The sequence below is a fragment of the Odocoileus virginianus genome, chromosome 27, assembly GCF_023699985.2.
Source record: "Odocoileus virginianus isolate 20LAN1187 ecotype Illinois chromosome 27, Ovbor_1.2, whole genome shotgun sequence".
Taxonomy (NCBI): Eukaryota; Metazoa; Chordata; class Mammalia; order Artiodactyla; family Cervidae; genus Odocoileus; species Odocoileus virginianus.
In genome coordinates this window covers 17,726,323-17,741,430 of record NC_069700.1, presented here as the reverse complement: position 1 = coordinate 17,741,430, position 15,108 = coordinate 17,726,323, and the positions used below count along the sequence as shown (strand labels likewise).

Below are 15,108 nucleotides of genomic sequence, written 5' to 3'. Positions count from 1 at the left end.
CTGCGGCTGCAAATCTCACCTGCTTGGAAAATACTCTCCCTTTGCTCCTTCAGACCCACTAGTGATGTTCCTGCACTGACCTCAGAGTATGTCACCATTCCCTGCTGGTGTCCTTTCCCTGACCTTTGCAAACGGTCCCTCCATTAAGCTCTCTTCAATTGCCTTTCTGGACTGTGCCAGGACCGTGACTGGTTTGGGCCTCTGTTGTTATTGTTCAGTCACTAAGACGTGTCTGACTCTTTGTGATCCCATGGACTGCAGCACACCAGGCTCATTTGATTGTGTCTTCAAATGTCACCTCACCTATGAAAGTCTTTGATCCTTACAGCGTCTCCCTCCTAAATCTCCTTCCTATAAACCTTCAAAACTTTTTGTAAGTCAGGAGAGAGGTCCTGGCACTCCATTACCCTTATCAATGCAACCGTTTTAGAGTCTAGGCTTTCTCAGAATTCATAATATCACAGATCTCACCTAGTTCCCCTCCCTTTCTCCCTATCCTTTTGCAGCAGACAGTCCTGGCTAAGAAGCTTTAATGGATGTATCCAAGGTCACAACACAATTGGCTTTCAGACTTTTAGCCTAGTGATCTTTCCCTGGCCCCACGCTACTCCTGTTTTATTCTGGGAATCTGATCTGGAGGACTTCTAGTGGTGAAGAGACCCTGGTCCCAGGTATTTGGAGACAGGAATTGGCAGTGCTGCTTTTGCTTCTGGCTAAAAGATCTCCCATTGAAGGGATCATTACATAAATAGAAAATGAAAGCAGCCCCTGGTGGTACAAAGGGAGGTAACCCCCCAGGCACAGGAAAGAAATGTACTGGAATAGACTGGAGAGGCAGGGCTTGGAGAGGAAAGGAAATGGTGGAGAAGGCGGAGGGTAGGGTTGCTGGCTCACTTCTGATGTGACTTCTTGCTGCAGGTAGCACCCTTTACATCCCATCATTAGTCTCCTTTCAAAATGCTTCCATCTCAAGTCTCTCTCTTCTCCATCCTCTCCTCCTATCTCTGCTTTGTTGTTCAGTTGCTAAGTCATGTCCGACTCTTTGTGACCCCATGGACAGCAGCATGTCCTCTGCCCTTGCACCAAACCTTAATTTTCTGAAAAAACTAAGGCTGAGAGAAGTTGAATCATGGAGTAAAGTCACTCAGCCAGTGAGCAGCAATGCCAGAGTGAACCCTGCTCTGTCGACCGCAAAGCCTGACTTCTGAACCGGTTCAGCTGTGCCGCAGGCCTGCCCTGTTGCAGAGCCTGCATGTGGTGACCCTGACCCTGACCTCAGCTCAGACAGACTGATTAGGGGGCCAGCTGGCCTTTGTGCAGGCTGGTGAGTCAGGCAATGAGAGCAGGAAAGGAAGCTCCACCCAGTTGAGAAGTGTCACACAAATGCATAGTTCCTTGGCTTTGGCCCAGTGGGTCTTTTTCTTGCCCAGATAGAGTTTATTAAAGAATAACATGAAAGGAATTTTTTTGTACTCCAAGAGAAGTGAAAGGCAAAGGAGAAAAGGAAAGATATACTCATTTGAATGCAGAGTTCCAAAGAATAGCAAGGAGAGATAAGAAAGCCTTCCTCAGTGATCAATGCAAAGAAACAGAGGCAAACAATAGAATGAGAAAGACTAGAGATCTCTTCAGGAAAATTAGAGATACCAAGGGAACATTTCATGCAAAGATGGGCTCAATAAAGGACAGAACTGGTATGGACCTAACAGAAGCAGAAGATATTAAGAAGAGGTGGCAAGAATACACAGAAGAACTATACAAAAAAGATCTTCACAACCCAGATAATTATGATGGTGTGATCGCTCACCTGAGATAGATATCCTGAAGCGTGAAGTCAAGTGGGCCTCAGAGGCACCACTATGAACAAAGCTAGTGGAGGTGATGGAATTACAGTTGAGCTATTTCAAATCCTAACATATGATGCTGTTAAAGTGCTGCACTCAATATGCCAGCAAATTTGGAAAACTCAGCAGTGGCCACAGGACTGGAAAAGGTCAGTTTTCATTTTAATTCCAAAGAAAGGCAATGCCAAAGAATGTTCAAACTACTGCACATTGTACTCATCTCACACAAAGTAATGCTCAAAATTCTCCAACACAGGCTTCAACAGTATGTGAACTGTGAACTTCCAGATGTTCAAGCTGGATTTAGAAAAGGTAGAGGAACCAGAGATCAAATTGCCAACATCCACTGGATCATTGAAAAAGTGAGAGAATTCCAGAAAAACATCTATTTCTGCTTTATTGACTATCCTTTGACTGTGTGGATCACAACAAACTCTGGAAAATTCTGAAAGAGATGGGAATACCAGACTACCTGACCTGCCTCTTGAGAAATCTGTTTGCAGGTCGAGAAGCAACAGTTAGAACTGGACATGGAACAATAGACTGGTTCCAAATTGGGAAAGGAGTACGTCAAGGCTGCATATTGTCACCCTGATTATTCAACTTACATGCAGAGTACATCATGTGAAATGCCAGACTGGATGAAGCACAAGCTGGAATTAAGATTGCTGGGAGAAATATCAATAACTTCAGATATGCAGATGACACCATCCTTATGGCAGAAAGTGAAGAACTGAAGAGCTTCTTGATAAAAGTGTGAGGAGAGTGAAAAAGTTGACTTAAAACTCAACATTCAGAAAACTAAGATCATGGCCCCATCACTTCATGGCAAATAGATGGGGAAATAATGAAAACAGTGAAAGACTTTATTTTTTTGTGCTCCAAAATCACTGCAGATGGTGACTGCAGCCATGAAATTAAAAGGCGCTTACTCCTTGGAAGGAAAGTTATGACCAACTTATACAGCATATTAAAAAGCAGAGACATTACTTTGCCAATAAAGGTCCGTCTGGTCAAGGCTATGGTTTTTCCAGTGGTCATGTATGGATGTGAGAGCTGGACTGTGAAGAAAGCTGAGCACCAAAGAATTGATGCTTTTGAACTGTGGTGTTGGAGAAGACTCTTGAGAGTGTTGGACAGCAAAGAGATCCAACCAGTCCATCCTAAAGGAGATCAGTCCTGGGTGTTCATTGGAAGGACTGATGCTGAAGCTGAAACTCCAATACTTTGGCCACCTGATGCAAAGAACTGACTCATTTGAAAAGATCCTGTTGCTGGGAAAGATTGAAGGTGGGAGAAGGGGACGACAGAGGATGAGTTGGTTGGATGGCATCACCTATTTGATGGACATGAGTTAGAGTAAACTCCAGGGGTTGGTGATGGATAGGGAAGCCTGGCATGCTGCAGTTCATGGGGTTGCAAAGAGATGGACATGACTCAGCGACTGAACTGAACTGATAGATGGTATGAACAAGGCAGCTATATAATCATAGCATTTAAACACAGACCTTACCCAACATGCATGTAAGTAAGGCAAATTTACTGCGACTTGTTGCAAGGATGGCTTAATACTTCTATGAGCAAAGGCAAATTGTAATGTGAGGTGGCCTACCCAACCGACTGGAAGCCATGGCCATAGGTTTGATCCACACAGCCACTGAGTGCTGTTAAGGGTGCCATCTAATCCCAGGGTTATACTTCCAGTCTGAGCCAGGCCAGCCGGCTGGTAAATCTGGGTCATAAGTGACCTCTAATATTTGTTCACATTGCTCAGAGGACATATATCCCACATATTTCAATTATTTTTGATCTATGGGATGGTCGACAAATCCAGCTTTTTGTTCCCTTTGTTGCCAACAGATAAGGGCAGGGACAATAGGTTGACCTTTTTCTGGGGTCAACCAAAAATATTCATTCCATATCTGGTAAAATTGTTCAAACTACCTGATGGATTGGCCCTTCTTACTGGCCATTGAGTTCTCATTCTTTTTATCTTTTAAGTAAAAGGTATAGGCTTTGGCCACTTTTGTAAGGCTTGCATTTACCTCAAATGTTACCCCATGGCCTTGATCAATTTGGTTAAAGTCCAGGTTATGCCAAGTAAGAAGCTGCAGGTTGTGTTACCAAGGAAGCAAATGCTTCTCGTTGCTGTCTCAAAAACGAACAGAGAGAGCTAAAGTCCCCTCTGCATATGGGAGACACCCACCAAGGAAGTCCATCCATCACTGACAAAGGCATGGCCCCCAAAACCTAACAGTTAGAAGTATTATGGAAGTTTGCATACGAGTGGGCCCAGGACAGGAACACAGTATCCTGAGTTTGCAGTCCCAGTAGGGTCATCGTGCTGATCAGGAACAGCAGAATTATTCACAGTGGCTCCATCCTGAATCTGTGGTCACCAATGGAAGACAAGTCAGTTCTTCAATGGCTCCTCTGAATTAGAATGGGTGGTCCAATGTCCCTTTTCCTCTGCTGCTGTCTTGAGCCGGCTGTGGTGAATCTAGGGAGTAATACCGGCAACTTTAACTGCAGAGGGAGTGGTTAGTACAATTGTATACGGTCCTTTACAGGTGCAGGACAGCGTCTGTTGCTTCCAATCTTTTACCCATACTAAATCTCCCGGTGAGTATGGGTGTACAGTAATGTCTAGAGAAAATGGAATGCTTTCTTGAACATAAGGGGTGATGTCATGGATCACCTTTCCCAATTGTTCCATTGCCGTGACACCTCCATCCCTCCTTTCTGTAATAGATTGCCCTTTACTTTCCGAATAAGAGGGGGAGGCCTCCCGAACATTACCTTATAGGGAGAATACCGGGGGTGGGGGGTGTCATTTTGATCTTCTTTAACCCTAGTGGCAGCATATCCATCCAGGGGGCTCCAGTCTCTTGCACCCATTTTGCCAGAGTTACTTTGATGGTCCGGTTTATTTTCTCAACCATCCCTGAACTTTGTGGTCTATACGCTGCATGTAGTTTCCATTTGATATTCATTGCTTTGCAAACCAATTGGAGTAACAGCCACCAATGCGGGCCAGTTATCTGATCCTATACTCAGAGGGAACCCAAACCTAGGAATAGTGTCTCTCAGCATGCCTCGGGCCACTTCCTTTGCTTTCTCAGTCCTGGTGGGATATAAAGGTACATACCATCACCAGTAAATATTTGTATCCTCGGCATGGCTTTACCTCAGTGAAGACCAGGTGTTCAAATAGTGTGGTCCCCTTTAACTGTATTCCGGGAAGGGCTATCTCCTTGGAGCCGGGTTATTCCTGGCACAGGTTACCTATCATCAGCTTGCATCTGCATACAAAGCTGTTAGACGTGGTATGACAACATAACGGGCTAAAATTCACAAGTCTTGTCTTTTTCTAAATGGGTGGACTGATGGAAGTCCATAACTAGTTCAAGGGCCAACCTACAGGGGATGAAGAATTTCCCACCCGGGAGCTCCCACCATCCGTCCTCCCGCAGTGTTCCTGTTCAGTCGGCACCCAGGCGGTTTCTTCCTTGTCACAGAGTGGGGCCGCTTGGCCGGTTAGTAGGCTAGACACCACAGGCGTCTCCATAAGTTTGGTTGCTATGTTGTCCTGGGCAGTTGCTTGTTTGGCTGCTCCATCAGCGAAAGTTCCGTTTCGCCTGTGGTGTGTCTGCCCTCTGGTGGCCCTTACAGTGCATTACTGCCACCGCAGCAGTTTCCACACTGCTTCCCACGGCAACGAAACTTCCTCTTTATTTTTTATCTCTTTGCCAGTTGCAGTCAATAGCCCCCTTTCTTTATATATGGCCCCGTGTACATGTAACATAGCAAAGGCATACCGTGAGTCCGTGTATATATTTACCTTCTTACCTTTAGCCAATTTCAGGGCCCCGTATGAGCGCCCAGAGCTCTGCTGAGACGACCAGTATGGGGGAGTCGTCCTGCTTTGACTACTGCATCTGTTACCGCGTATCCAGTTGTCCTGTGTCCTTGTTCCAAGTAGCCGGTCCCGTCTGTGTAGTAAGTCTCACCTGGTTGACTTAAGGGGATGTCTCTGAGGTCTGGTCGGCTAGAAAAGACTTCCTCTAGCATCTCCTCACAGCTGTGGTTGGGAGTGCTTTGGCTCACCGGTAAATAAGTTGCTGGGTTTAAAGTCTGACAGGAAAAAAAAAAAAAAAAAAACTCTGACAGGGTTCCACCCTTAAGTTGGGGATTTTCGTATAAAAGCTCTTGGTAATGCAGCATCTGAGAGGTGGAAAGCCACCTTGCCCAGGCCCCATTAGGAGAGTGACGATGGCATGTGGCACTTTGATTATAATAGTCTGTCCCATAGTTTGTCAGCCTCTCTCATTAAAATGGCGGCGGCTGCCACTGCTCTCAGACAAGGGGGCCACCCAGAGGCTACAGGATCCAGCCTTTTGGGTAAATAAGCCACAGGTTGCTACCGTGAGCCTATTGCTTGTGCTTGCTAGCACTACCATTCTCCTTGTTCTTTCTCATGGACGTATAAAGTGAAAGGTTTGGTTAAATCAGGGAGGCCTAGTGTGGGGCCCTTTACAGCTCTCTTTAATAGCTCAAAAGCATGATTCTGTTCTGGACCTCAAATTAGAGAGTCATTCCCGGGGCCTTTAGTGGCGGCACACCAGGGTTTAACTATCTGTGAAAAGCCAGGTATCCAAATCCAGCAGAACCCGTCCCCAGCTCCCAAAAATTCTCTCACTTGCCTTTTGGTGATAGGCTGGCTTATCTGATTGATCTGTTCCCTTTCTAAACCCAAGGCACGCCTCCCCTCCTTTATAACAAATCCCAGGTACTTTACCTTAGTCTGGCAGATTTAGGCCTTTTTCCATGACATCTTATATCCGGCCTGTTCCAGCAGGCCCAGGAGAGTCTGAGTTCCTTCCCAGCATTGAATATGAGTCTCTACCATCAGAAGTAGGTCGTCCACATATTGCAGGATCTGGCACTTAGCATCTGATGGGAAGGAGAGGAGGTCTGTTGTCAGGGCTTCCCCAAATATTGTAGGAGAATGTTTGAATCCTTGTGGCAGCTAAGTCCAAGTCATCTGGGTCTTTCGACCCATCCCAGGGTCCTCCCATTCCAAAGCAGAAATCCTTTGGCTAATTGGAGCCACTCTTATACAAAAGAAACCATCTTTCAAGTTCAAGCAGGTAAAATACTGAAGAGGGTGAGGAGAAGCTGGGCTCTGTCCTCCCACACCGAATGGTGGGTCCTAAAATAGTCTCTATTAGGTGAATTGTGCCCTGCGGCTTCTCAGAATAGGGAGGGGCAAGCCTTTGCTAGTTCAAGAGATCCATGGTGGAGAGCGTCTGTAGTAAACAGCAGTGGGGCCAGGTTGGATGTGCTTGACTGGCCCCATCTACGGTGCCTCTTGGGCCTCCCTGAGAGGCACCTGCAAAACCTCTCACTCTTGTGGCTCCTTTGTAGACCTCAGCTGCCTCTGAACACTTGGCTCTCCCTTTTTTCCCTCTTCTAGACTGGGGGGGAGTGGGTATAATGCTGGTGCAGTTGCTCCCACCACAGTCAGTGGCGCAGTAGGAGGGAAGGGAGCCTCTTCCATTGGTGGAGATGGGGGAGGAAAATCTCAAGGGGGATATCTTCATTGTTAATCTAACTGGGGCAGCCTGACCTTAACTCCAATCTTGTTTTTTGACATATTTGCTGTCTGTGGGGAGGGAGGTCTCCAAGGAGACCTGGCTTTTCTTTAACAATGGTTTCCTCATTCTTGGGCAAAGTCCAGGCCCAGTTCATATCCTGCCTTAAGATAGCTGACAGGCCTCAGAGTTCCTCCTCCCCTCCCCATAGCGGCCCCAACAGGATGACTTCAGAGATGTGTCACCTATGCAGGAGCACAGGATCCATACTCGGTAGGGCGCCACTGTTGGTTTAAGACTCTGCTGTTGCCATCTTGAAATTCTTAACAATTTTTCTTTATATATTTTAAGTGAAGTCCAATGGGCCACCTGAGCAAGGTCATGAGGAGGGGGGGTATGTGCATGTTATGCCCGATGCCCGAATCCCCGAGCGGGAAGAGAGAAGGCTTCCAAGACAATGCAACTCGCAAAAAAAGGGAAGTTTGTTGCTGACTCGAGTCAGGGCTCCCGCCGTGCGTCCAACGCAGTGGTACGGGGTCAGAGAGCGCTGAGCTCAAGCTGTTACCCAATTTATAAGGTGTGCATAAGCAGTTGGTAGCTGGCTTAAGCCGACTGGTTACACGTTTGCAAAGTAATCTTATTGGCCCAAACCTTCGCGGGCTTTTTTCAAACTTGGGCGCTCGCGGGTTTTTTTAGCTTTCCCCTGATAGGTTCCCTTTTTCTTGCTAGGCGCATGTTGATTGGCTGGCTCCAGGTTACCTGATGGGGGCGGGGAATCCCACCATTTCAGGGGAAACCGAAACCCAGGTCCGGGCCGCCTGCCAGCCACAGCAGCCCCACAGTGCACAGTAAGTGTGTCCACCATTTCGAGTTATTTACGAGGCCCCATGAGCACAGAATTCCAGGGGGCCACAATGTGGGGGAGTTCAGGGAGACTGAGAGTGAGTATCAGTTCAGCAAGTTGCACATACAACTGAGAAAATGAGCTGCTGACAGGCTCTAGGGACCATGCTTCCCTTTTGATCCAAACTTTGCTTCCTGTGTGAAAAGAAGCCAATGAAGTCCTAAGAAGCACAGTCCTATCGTACCCTTTCATGTGCTACTTCCTTGTATTTGCTAACCATTTATGCTGAAGATGGAGAGGGAAATGGCAACCCACTCCATTATTCTTGCCTGGAGAATTCCATGGACAGAGGAGCCTGGTGGCTGAAGTCCATGGGGTCACAGAGTCAGACATGACTGAGAGACTAATACTTTTGCTGAAAATGATGACATAGAAAGTCAGGAAAAGATAGGGCAACACATCCTTCCTTTTCCTCTCATTCCTTCTTATTTATCAATAAGTCAAAGACTGTGTCATAGGAAGAATATAAGTGAAGAAGAGAAATAATGGCAATGGGGTTAGTTTTGTGCATAGTTTCCACTGTTCTGTTAAGAGTGAAATGTATGTACATGATATGAGATACAAATGGCGTAACTGTTACTGGGTCTAAGTGGTGTAATTGTTACTGAGTCCAAGCTTTCCCTGCTCACCACTCAACACCAACAAACCAATAAACACCAAAACCCAGTAAACCAATCAATACCAATAAAGATGAGATGTTGAGACAAGGAATGGCAACTGTATTGGGAAAGCTGGCTATTTTCTCAGATAGCAGGCTAGTGTCTCAAAATAACCACCTTATTGGGATCTGAATGCCTGTTTCTATAATAGCACAGAGAGGGTGTGGAGGTGAGGAAGTAAAGTAAAAAGGCCATTAATCTTACAAATATATCCTGGAATGAATGGCCAGCCTCAGGGAGGGGATGTTTTCATTTTTTCTTTCTTGCAACCATCTACAGGTGGACAGGATCAGGATATTTTCCTGAACAAAGGCACTTTGGTTTAACTTCCCGGCAAAGAAGCAGGGTTCCCTGAGGCAGGCAGATGATGTATAGACATCGTCCTTTTAGTGAATAAAAGCAATGGGAAGCAAAGGTTAAAGTCAAAGAAACCAATCCAACATGATGTAGTCAGATTTTGTTCTTCCTTGTAACATAATTTTAGTGATTTTACTCGGGAGTTAAGTGCTCTGATACTTGTATTTAAAACTGAAAGTGCACATTGTACAGTCCAGTAAAATCCATGTTAAGAATTAAAAGTCTGATCTTTCTTTACTTACAATAGTATTAACTAGCAAATAAAAGTCACTATGATGAGTTGAGGGAAAGACAGGCTATGGAGGATTCAAGAGAAAATCTATTTTAGTATTTTTAAAAGCACTTTCCCCACTTTAATAAACAATAAAGGGACCACACATTTTTATCATATCCTGCAAAGTCTGTAGGCTCAGCTCTGTATAGAAATGGCGTCTGCTGGAGGTAGGGTAGAGAGGGTGAGTTTTCTGGCTTATTCCAAGGTCATGGTTTGGTGACAGGTGGGCAATAGTACTGCTGGGACAGAATAGCCAGAAGGAAGAGCTGAGCAGGTGATGTTGGCAGCCCAGTATCTGTTGTGTCGGAGGTGCCTGTGCATCATTTAGACAGAAACATCCTCAGATGGAGAGGCAGGCCTGGGGCTTAAGAGAGAGATGGGTTATACATGGGAAGGGGGCCTAGTGTAAACTTCAAGGTCATTCAAGGCACAGAGAGAGTAAGGGCAGGAAAGCCATTTACATTTGCTCAGCACTTGCTAAGGCCTATAATAACACATTTGTTCCTTGAACCTTTGGAGGTGGGGGCTCCTGGCCCCATTTTACAGATGAATAGGCTGCTCAAAACCTTCTCCGACCACTCCCTCCTCCCTGTCTCTCTTTCTCTCTCTTCTGTGCTTAATTTTTCTCCATAATATTTAGATCACTCTCTGACATATTGCATGTTACTTACCTGTTTTCTTTGTCTCTCTCTGCAGCATGCCAAGTCCCTGAGGGCAGACTTTTGTTGAGTTTTCAGTACTGCTATCTTACCCTTTTGTCTGTGTCTGAGGTCTGACCTGAGGACTCTTCTGAGACGGGTTTTGCAGAATTACCTGTACAGAAATAGATGAATAATACTGTAAAATATAGTAAAAGTTCAATACTCTTTGATCCCCCACCCCTGCATGTTTCTTTTCATTTTGTCATGTATAACGCATTCTATTTTCTTGATTCTCAATATTTCAGGCTGAAATAAAATAAAATGTAGGTATTAACATATACACACTACTCCATACAAAACAGATAAAAAACAAAAACTTACTGTGTAGCTCAGGGAGCTATATTCAATATCTTGTAATAACATTTAATAGAAAAGAATCTGAAAAAGTATATATATTTATGAATTCTTTTTCTGTACACTTGATACTAATACAACATCATAATTAACTGTACTTGAAAATAATCTTTAAAAATGTAAGTAGGAATCATTATCTATCTGCGTTGTTGTGTGAGGAGAAAATGAAACAGTATCTGTAACACTTCATAAAGGTCCCTGACGAATGCCAAAAGCTGCTGTTGAGGAAATTATTTCTTCCCTTCAATAACTTGTCTCTCCTGCTTTTCCTATCTCTCTTTCCTCCTTCCAGCCCTCCTCTGCCCCGTCTTTATCCTCCCTTCCCTTCCTCCCCGCTCACCCTACTCTTTCTTTCTCCCTCTTCCTTCCTCTCCTGAGGGCTCCAGTCCCTTTTTAGGCCTCTTCTGTTGATACTCTTTAGGCTTTCCCGCCCCCCCCTGGTGGCCAATATGCATCACTGCATGTACTCTCTAGACGTTTCTTTCTGCCCAGCTTGGATACAGGATATTGGGTGAGGAAGTGAAGTGCAGCAAGAATCATAAATTAGTTTACAAAATATTTATACATTGTTAGTGAGGTAACACTTTGTAGAATTTTGGAAAAATTTGTGAATTTTATGTCATATGTGTAACATTTGTGTGCTAATGACTCCCCCGTTACATTGTCACTTCGTGTATTACATAATGTAGGTGTAATTACGCTATCTAGAGTTAACCACTAAAATGTGGAACACTGATAAGCAAGCGACAGTGAAACTCTATTGTATGAGTGATACTAATTGATTTATAACACCCATAAAAAACGATAAACAAAAAATAAAACCCATAAATCTCAGTTTTTCATCTCAACAAATGTTTGCTTTTCTCTCGGCAACATCTAATGCAGATTTTCTGGTTGGTCTTCACATGGTCGCTGAGAGACTATTGAGTGACTCTAGAGTTGAGGGCTATGGAGTCCTCTGCATTTGACAGATATAAAGGCAAAGGGAGAAAAGATGAACCCCCATAAGAGGTTTTCCTGGGTTAAGTTTCAAAGTTGCAAACTGGCTGGTTACAATTTTCTTTACATTGCATTGTCCAGATCTCAGCCACAGGGCCAAAAGTATTCACAAAGGAGGCTAGGAAATGTAGTTTAGACTGAATGTTTCTGTCCCCCTAAAATTCATATGTTGAAACCTAATCCCTGATGTGTTGGTATTTGGAGGTGGGGTCTTTGGAGGTGATTAGTTGGAGCCCTTATGAATGGGATTAGTGTCTTTACGAAAAAGAACTCTGAAGACTCCCTGGCCCCTTCCACCATGTGAGAACACAGTCATACTGAACAGCAGATGCCTTGATCTTGGACTTTCCAGCCCTCCAGAACATGAAAAATATATTTTTTTGTTTGTTTAAGCCATCTACTCTATGATATTTTTGTGATAGCATCCCAAAGGGAAAAAGACAATTGTATATCCAAGAAGAAAAAAAACAGACTGGTAACTACTCTAGTAGCCTCTGCTACAATAATTTATGGTATGTTCAGCGTCACAGAGGATCCACAACCAAAAGGAGGGACATATATCAACTCTGAAAGCCTGAGTTCTTAGACCACTACCATCCCTCAGGTAAACTTCCTGGTGTTTGTTCTTAGCGGGTAGCAGTAGCCAGGGAGTGGTGGTGAGGTGGGTGTGGTAGCCAAAGGGGGCATATTAAGTGGAGTGCAAGCTGACCGCTCAGATGGATCTTGGAAGAGGCTGTGCCTTAGCTTTTAGTCTAGTTACTTGTAATAGGTAATAAATAAATATATAAGTAAAATATATGGTATACTAGATGCTGATATATAGTATGCAGCATCTAACCTAGGAAAAACAAGGAAAAGAGATAAAGACAATCAGAGGTACACAGGTTAGGGACTACAGGACAGAATATTCTGAAAAATGATCCACTACTATAAAAAGGACACTGAAAATTAAAGTTTCCTTTTCTTAGTCTTGAAAAATGAGTCCAGAGCTCAAAATTCATTTTTCAGAATATCTTTTTCTAGTAGTTCAAAGAGACCTCTCTACTACTTAGATCTTGGAAAACAAGTTTATTGAGATTCGACATCCAACTACAGTTTCTCAGACAGGTGCTTTAACCAGCCTAACCACCGTGCCAGAATCACTTGTTTCCTTGGGCCAAATTAAAAAAAAAAAAGGTTTCTTGCTCTTCTTAGGGGCAGTTTCAGATACAGTGTTGAGATTCAGAAGAACTCTTGCAATGTGAAATTGATCATTTCAAGGAAGCACAAGAGTGGGTGTAAGAAGATGATGTTGTTTTGCAGATAGGAGCTGCACAGTTAAACCAGCCGGCCCCGGATAAATTCGTTTCCTCGAAACACTAGTATGTGGTTAGCAACTACCAGCAACTTTGGTAACAAATTCAAAACCCTGATCAGCCTCCCTGATTAGGGGGAGGGCTACGGGGTGAGGGGAGGGCACTCTTTGTTACTCTTACTCCAACTCAGAACGCCCAACTTTAAACCGAATGTTTGTTATTTCTAAAGAGACAGAAATGAAAACAAACCCTGAATGTCTATTTTTGACGTATATGGAGAAAATTAGGTAAGAAAAGGAAGGAGATAGAATAGGAAGCAATGGAAATAGAAGCATTTTCGGAGGCAGAGAGAATCAGTAAGTGATTGAATGGACAGCTGTTTTAATCCAGGAGACCACCAGGCATTATTTTGTATCCAGTTGCATGGTCTTCAGTGAGTGCCAATAATTAATTTCATAGATCAGGTTGACAAGTAAAGGAGCCAAGTGCCCCCGCAGGACCTCGTGGCGCAACGGTAGCGCGTCTGACTCCAGATCAGAAGGTTGCGTGTTCAAATCACGTCGGGGTCAATTGTTTTTAGTGTCTAGGGGATGCACTGGTCTGAAACTTGGAGGGAAAAAAGATGTTTTCTCCAATGCTAGCTGCCCTTAATGCTGCCCTTTAGAAAGTAGGTAAACACGCAGGTGTATACTATAACTGTGCTTGGGGGGTTTATTTCTGGGTCCAGAAAGACATTTTTATTCTTTTCTGCAAAAGATATTTTTCTTTTATTGCAGACATTCTGAATTTCAGTCTTTGCCAACTCCCAGCTCACTTCTGTGCTTCATGTCCCATTTCCTTATCCACATGTCTCTCTCCAACAGTCAGAAGCTTCCCACATCTGACATTACCTGCTTCACACCCAGATCAGCTTTTCCTTGCCAGAAAGGTTACACAGCAAGCAGAATCTTGGCTCTCTGCAAGAAGGAAGTCAGTTCATCTCCAGATGCAGAAAACCTGAACATAATTTTTTGTTTGGTTTGCCAAATTGAGACTAGAGGAAATGAACCATTACATCAGAGACAGTAGTCCCCTGGGCTAGAAGTTCCAAGAACTCCTTAAAAATCTGTGTTTTTAAAAAATGTACAGGACCGTGTATTTTTTTCTTACCTGAGACTCAAGCACCCTCCAACAGATTATGAACAAATACATTACAGCGCAGAAGAAAAGGAAAGCACACTTATTTTATCAGAACCTATTACTCTGTATAACTTAGAATGGCTTTAAAACATGACATATGGAATATCAGCAGATGTTTTGTTATTGATGTAATGTACATGTTTACATAGCACATGGTAACAGACATTGCACCTAAGCTTGCCAGAATAGTCATTCTCTATTTCTTATTAACACTTTTCTTAGCAGGTAGTTTAGGCCCTTGGCCATCACATTATAAAACAGAGATTACTGCTCTGGGGGAAAGAGAAAGATAAAACAGAGAAGAACAGTTTAAGAACACACTCAGCTCTGTAGAGTTGGAAAAAAACAAGTCTGTAGAAAGCTGAATATTAGGTATGAGGGCACAGTTTGTTGCAGCAGAGTGGCGCAGCGGGAGCGTGCTGGGCCCATAACCCAGAGGTCGATGGATCGAAACCATCCTCTGCTAAGATGTTTCTTTTCCTCCTGAAGAGAACTTTGCGAGTAGAGAAGAGAGATTATTAAGAAAATTTGGCATTGTATATCTTCTTTAGTGAGGTGTTTGGCCCGCTTTTTAAGCACATGAAAAGCCTATGTCTTGAGAACAAAGTAATTGTGAGATACCACCACACGCCTATAGGTTTTCAGTTGATCAGTCCTATCCGACTCTTTGTAACCCCATGGACTGCAGTATGCCAGGTTTCCCTGTCCTTCACTATCTCCTGGAGTTTGCTCAAACTCATGTCCATTGAGTGGATGATGCCATCCAACCATCTCATTTTCTGTCTTCCCCTTCTCCTCCTGCCCTCAATCTTTCCCTGCTTCAGGGTCTTTTCCAATGAGTCAGCTCTTTGCATCAAGTGGCCAAAGTAATCCACTGAACATCAAATGCTGGTGAGGAGATGGAGTAACAGGGACAGTCATTCAGTGCTAGTTGGAATGCAAAATGGT

General features: G+C 44.0%; 2 non-coding genes across 2 annotated transcripts; both read left to right on the top strand.

The window, feature by feature from the left end:
- Positions 1-13,478: 13,478 nt before the first annotated feature.
- On the top strand, positions 13,479-13,550 carry TRNAW-CCA (transfer RNA tryptophan (anticodon CCA)). The gene has a single exon. It is a non-coding gene; the product is annotated as a tRNA-Trp (tRNA).
- Positions 13,551-14,554: 1,004 nt separating this feature from the next.
- TRNAM-CAU (transfer RNA methionine (anticodon CAU)) lies at positions 14,555-14,626 on the top strand. The gene has a single exon. It is a non-coding gene; the product is annotated as a tRNA-Met (tRNA).
- Positions 14,627-15,108: the final 482 nt, after the last annotated feature.